The sequence below is a fragment of the Petaurus breviceps genome, unplaced genomic scaffold, assembly GCF_028583685.1.
Source record: "Petaurus breviceps papuanus isolate PSGF00001 unplaced genomic scaffold, PetGlider_PUasm1.0 78, whole genome shotgun sequence".
Lineage (NCBI taxonomy): Eukaryota > Metazoa > Chordata > Mammalia > Diprotodontia > Petauridae > Petaurus > Petaurus breviceps.
The window spans coordinates 6,774,179-6,781,062 of NW_027186502.1; the positions used below are offsets into that span (position 1 = coordinate 6,774,179).

The window sequence follows — 6,884 nt, forward strand, 5'->3', positions numbered from 1 at the left end:
TATATATATATATATATATATATATATATATATATATATATATATATGTATGTATGTATGTATATGTACACACTATTATTAATACTATTTTACAAGTAATTGGGAAATAAGATATACAGGCACTGGGGCATGGAGATCCACTGGAAAAGTCGAAAGGGGTATGGGAGAAAATATGGGAGAGAGCAGATTGGAGGAGGGGATATCCTGTGGGTCTGCTATTTTGGGGCGGTGGGCAGGGTAAAAAACGGTGAGAAAAAGTGTAACTCAAAATCTGGTGGAAATGAATGAGGTAAGTCAGAAGTTAATAAAGCATTTGGAAAAAAAATAAATAAAGTCCACAGCAGAGATGAAAAGAAAACTTACAAGGGAGGAAAGAAAAGATGGACAGCTCTCAACACAATGTGTAGTAATTTTTACATAGGGTTTCTTGAAATGGAAATTTATTGCTGTATATTTTGGATCCTCTCTCATGTTCTTCTGTGTACATGGCAATGTTTTCCCCCCTTATTTTTGTATTATTTTCATTTTAGAATTTAAATTTGTTTCTTTTTTTCTTTTCTCATTTTGTATTTTCTATAAAACATTACAAACACACATAAAGTTATAAATATTTAGGCACTTTATATAATTCCAAATTAATACCACTTTACTGAGCTTTTTTTCCTACAATCCTTCGAACTCTACTTTTGTTTTTTTCTCATCAATTTTCTGGGTAAAAGATAAATCTCAGAATTTTCTTAATTTACATTTCTCTTATTACTCCTATTTTAAAACAGTATATAATATGATTGTGCATAGTTTGCAAATCTATTGAGATCTCTTTTCATACACTTTTTTGTTAATTAAATAAAAATAATTTTTGTCGTTAATATTTTTTTTAATTTTGAGTTCCAAATTCTCTCCCTTTCTCTCTCCAGAACCCCTCTCCTTGAGAAGTTGAGCAATTTACTATAGATTATACATGTGCAGGAATACAAAACATGTTTCCATATATATCAGGTTGCTAAAGAAAATACAAAAAAAAGAAAAAGAGTTAAGGAAAAGTATGCTTTTATCTGCATTCAGGCATTGTCACTTCTTTCTCTGGATACATATAGCATTTTTCATTACAAATTCTTCACACTTGTCTTGGATCATTGTATTGTGTAAATAGCTAAATTTTTCACAGTATTGGTATTTATATGTAAAATGTTCTCCTGGATATGCTCACTTCAATTCCCATCAGTTCATATATGTATTTCCAGGTTTGTCTGAAAGCATCCTGATCATAATTTCTTATTATACAATAATATTCCATCAAAATCATGTAAGATGAATTTTGTTCAAGAATTCTCCAATTGATAGTCATGTCCTTGATTCCAATTCTTTGTCAACACAAAAAAAGAGCTGCTATTAAATTTTTTGTAAATACAGTTCCTTTTTCCTTTGCTCCCTTTGTGATGCAGACATAGTAGTGGTCATTGCTGAGTCTGGGTTTTTCAAAGCTGGAGTCTCATCTGATCAAATCACAGAACATTTCTCAAAGGGAGCCCAAAAGCAAAGCCTCACATCAGGGATTATATAGCCTTCTCCTGAGTCAGAGAATGTAACCACCCTCTTGACCCACTGCCAAATCACACAGCATCAAGGTGTGGGCATTCCTGAAAACCATGTCTCCTGCCACAGGCTCCATGTGACCACATTCAGCCTATTAGGAAGCAGAGTATATTTTCAAATCAAGAAATATTCTCAGTCTCTTAAGCCTATCAAAGGGCCTAAGGGCAGGGAAGATCTTTAAATCTGCATTCCCATTACAGATGATTAGCATTTTGAAATCCATTTTGAGATCTGGTACTGCTAGACCAAATTTCTTCACATTTTTAAAGTTGATTCTTGAACTTTTGTACTTCCAGCTAAGTTTTGTTACTATTTTTCTAGCTTTGTAAAATAATTTTAGTTGTGTGATTGATATGTAACTGAATAAATGAATTGATTTTTATAGAATTGTCATATTTGTTATATTGGCTCAGTATTCCCATGAATGATTTGTATTTATCCAATTGTTTAGATCTGACATTATTTGTGTGAAAAGTGCTTTGTAAGTTTAGGCAGACACATAGTCTGAATGAACATGTTTGTTGAAGGTGTCTCTAAATTTGTACATTTCACATTTCTTTCAAGTTACTACAATTCTGCTTTGCCCATAAGACACAGTGCCTTCTTGGATGTAAGCATAATGTACAGGGCAATCTTGTGCTGATGTCTCACAATGTATTGCAAAGTTCTTCATTGCAAACTTTTAAAGTGCTCTTGCATTGCTTCTTCTGACCTCCATGTGAGGATTCATCTTCTGTGAATTCTCCATAAAATAGTCTTTTAGGCAATGGCATATTTGACATCCAAACAATATGGCCAAACCTTATGCACAAACTATGTGCAGTAGAGTTTGAATGCTTGGCAGTTCAGCTTGAGAAAGGACCACAATGTATGGTACTTCATCTTTCCAGGTGATCTTTAGTGTCTTCATAAGACAATTCAAATGGAAGTGATTCAGTTTCCTAGCATGGCATTGGAATACTGTCTAGGTTTCACAGGCATACAACCATGAGATCAGCACTATGACTCTGTAGACCTTCAATTTGATAGACAGCCTTATACCTTTTCTCTACTACATTTCCCTTTGGAACCTCCCATACACTGAACTAGCTCTGGCAATGTGTGTGTGTCAACCCTATTTATATGTAATTCCCTGGAAATTATACTACCAAGGAAAGTGAAATTATCCACAGAATTTGACATTTGTCTATTTGCTTTAACCAGTAGTTGATGTGCAGATGGTGTACTGGCTGGTAGAATACGTTTGTTTTCTTGATATTAATTGTCAGGCCAAAATTAGAACAACTGGAAAGAATAGATCTATACTTTGTTGCATTCGCAGCCACAGAGGCTGCATTGAGTGCACAATAATCTGCAAACCAATTCCTTCCTCCACTTCTGTCTTGGTTTGTAACCTTTACAAATTAAATAATTTACCATCAGTGCAGTAGCTTACCTTGATACTATTTGATCCTTGTTGAAGTTGTCCAACAACATTGCTGGAAACATCATACTAAAAAAGCATGAAAGCAAGCTCAAATTTAAAGTTAGATTCTCTGACAAAAAGCCTCATTTCTCAAATATCCAGGGAACTGTGTCAAATTTATTTTAAAAGAATGTCATTGCCCAATTGATAAATGGTTAAGGAATATGAACAGGCAATTTTTCAGAAGAAATAAAACTTTCAATAATCATATAAAATATGATTTTTTATTTATAGACTAATGATTACAGAAATGCAAATGACAATAACTCTGAGTTACCGCTATACAACTACCACTACATTATTGAATTGTTGGTGGAATTGGAAAATGCTCCAATCCTTATGGAGAACAATTTGGAACTCTGCCCACAGGGCTAATATCCTTTGACCCAGCAATAACACTACTAAGTCTGTACCCAAAAGAGATTAACAGAAAAGGATATATATGTACAAAATTATTATAACATGTGGTGGCAAATGATTTGAAATTTAAAGGATGATCATCAATTGGGAAATGGCTGAACAAGTTAAGACATATCATTGCAGTGGAGGAATATTGTGCTATACAAAATTACAATGTTTCAGAAATACATGGAAGGACCTATATGAATGAATGCAAAGGGAAGTTAGCAAAACTAGAATATTTTTGTGTAAAATAAGAGCAATATTGTAAGGATGAGCAACTTTGAAAGGCTTCACTGCTCTGATCAATACAATGATCCAAGACAATTCCAAAGGACTCTTGATGAAAACAAAAATTGTTACCCATTTCCAGAGAACTGATAGGCTCTGAGTGCAAACTGATGTATAATTTTCTCCATTTCTTTATTTTTCTTCCTTTTTTGTAATGTGGCTAATATGGAAATGTTTCCCATGATTTCACATGTATAATTGATATCATATTTCTTGTTTTTTCAGTAGCCAGGGGAGGGATGTGAGTAAATTACAGAATTTGGAAATAATTTTTAAAAGCAAATTATAAATACTAAAAAAACCCTTTTCAAAGGAGTAAGGCAAATTTTAAACCACCACCTAGAATAATGTTTAAAACCACTAATAATAAGCAAACTGAAAATGGACAAAAATCTCTGATTTTCCCTTAATTTTCTCAAATTAATAACAAATGGAAGCCCTAAGTTTTGAGGAGTATGAGATGTTACCTTAATTCACTGATTTTGGAGCCATCACTTTTTTAAATTGTTCAGTGAAACAAATATGGAATTGTGTAAGAATATGCACCATAATACTCTATAATATATTGATCCTAGTACTAGAATTCTACCCCTCAAAGGGATCAATAAAAGAAAGTAAAGTCCCATATTTGCTAAAATAGAGTAGCACTATTCAAAACAGAAAAAAAATGTTTCCAGTGATAAAAGAATTGGTTAAAAGATGGTATATGTATGAATTATTTCTCATGAGGAGTTATGAATATGATGTAATTTGGTAAAACTGCATAGATAAAGACAACAGTCAAATGTTACAAAACTCTGCTGAAATATGAATGTATGATTGGCAATGTAATTCCATGTTATTGAAATGAGAAAGATCTTGATTCATGTATTGTAATATATACGCACACATGCACACATATCTATCTACATACATGTACATGTGATGCCCACACACATTTCAGCATTTGTAAGAGCAGTGTACCTGAAAAAAATGTAGATACCAATAAACTGGGGGAATGGTGGAGAAAACTTGCATTTATGAAGAATTCTGAGAAACTTAAGAAGACTTGTAATAACAGATGCATGTTAAATAAAAATGTTTCAGGAGAACAATTTGCACAATTATTACAATAACAAAGAAAATGTTTGAAAATTTCAAAACTCTGACTAGTGCATGTATGACTTTGGCAAAGTTGTAATGAAACCTTCCTCTTTTCTCTCAGAGGCAACTGGTTAATTGTGCAGAAGTACTCGTTTTCTAGAATGTTCCGTGAGTTGCTTTGTTTTCCTTGACTATTTATTTCTTAAAACAATGACTGCTATAGGTTTTAGTCGTTTACTAGAATTTACATAATGGAATTATGGGACCAATTATGAATGCTCTTCATTGAATCCTTCAGGCGGTCATGTATGTCAACTTTTGAAGTAGTGAAATCCTGCTGCTTCTTTCTCTTAGCCAAAATCTATTTAGAAAATTGTGCAGAAAGTATGAGACTCAGACATCATTTTGGTGTAAACATCAAGGAAGTCAAGGAGAAGTTGGGTTTCTTTCTGCTAGAGAACTTTGTCTCTAATGTCAAGATGTGACTTCTTGCCCTATCTGAGCTTTGAAAAGTTTGTCTTATTTGGATAATGACCATCTGAGCAGGTTCCCAGACAAAGAACTGTATGAGGTTGTTCAATCTTGGCTGTGGAATAATAGAAGACACTGGAGACATACTGATGTCATAATTCTGAACATTAGGTTTTCTTTCATGATCATATTTAATGTTTTTGGGAAGGTCTTTAAAGCAGCTATGTTCTAAAGACTTAGGAGGATGACAGAGACCTGAAAACAATGGTAGAGGAAAATTGGTTGAGGTCAGAATTCTGTATATTTTCAGCAGTTAGAATTTGAAGTTGACCAAACATATTGTTGTCCAACAGCCTTTGATGGAAATGAAATCCAACTGTATCTGTTTTACCAAACCTCAGACTTCAGTATTCAGTAGAATAATAGGACATAGACAGGTAAATAGTAAAATTCTTCTTTTACAAAAACCATGGGTCTTGTGGGAGCTGGAAGTTCCTCAAGTACTTCTACAACCAGATTGTCTTTCTATCATAAAAACTGTGTTCCTGTTAGCTGTGGAAGGACTGAAGCCAAATTGTAAATTCTATACTTCCTCCAAAGTGTTCAGTTGTGACCCAAGACAAAATACTTACTTGAGAATGGCAGATATGCCTGTTCCACATTAAGAATTTACAATTGGTTTTATTGTATTGCCATTTATATGTACATCTATGCTTTGGCTAGAAGAACAAAGGATAAGACATTTGATTCAACAGAGCATTATTATATCACTGAAGACAAAATAGGAATTTGTGAATCCTTATCCAGTCGATAAACATGGATATGAGGAGACGATACTTAGTAACAAGTCCCTCATCACTGGTGGAATTACCTAATCATACATACGTACATACATATATACATTTCAACAAAAGTCTGTGTATTTGATCTTAGTAAAGAAGTACATTGAAACTCTGAAGAAGAATACAAGTAGTTAGTAATTGGTGGGACAATAAGCTTAAAATAAATTATGTGAGATGATTTCAGAAAATTATTTCTTATAATGGTAAGTTTTCTGTGTTTGTTGGTATCTATGGGATCTTGAGGACTTCTTTTGAGTCGCAGGGATGCCTTTCCACAGAAGTTTATGTACCACACACTGATCAGTGGACTATTTTGGCCTCAATACCAATTGGTAGAAGTGGTCATGGTATAGCTATATTGGAAAAAGAAGTAATGGTTCTAGGAGGCCTTTGTTATACTCATCATTAGAGTGATTCTATTCTCACATGTGATCCTGAAGAAAATAAATGAGAAAATGAGTACCCACAAACGTCCTATAAACTCAATGATTTACAAACATTCAGCTTTCATTTTCCTGAATATGTATTATAGCATTTTAGATGCTGCAACCAAAAATATGCTTCTCCTTCCTTAAAAGAAAGAAAGCAAAGCTTAATACTTAAAGCTCATAGGTACTTGTTTTTATTGTAGTAGTTTCTAAATGCATGAAGAGAAACAGGGAATGGACTTCACCAGTTTTACTAGCAATGCCATTGTACTAGTATTATAAAATTTTCCTTTCTCCACTCATGTTTTT

The 6,884-nt window shown here is 33.3% G+C and overlaps 1 pseudogene; it reads left to right on the forward strand.

Moving 5' to 3' along the window:
• Nucleotides 1-6,679, forward strand: part of LOC138175614 (kelch-like protein 15) — a 24,367-nt pseudogene extending 17,688 nt beyond the window's left edge.
• Nucleotides 6,680-6,884: the final 205 nt, after the last annotated feature.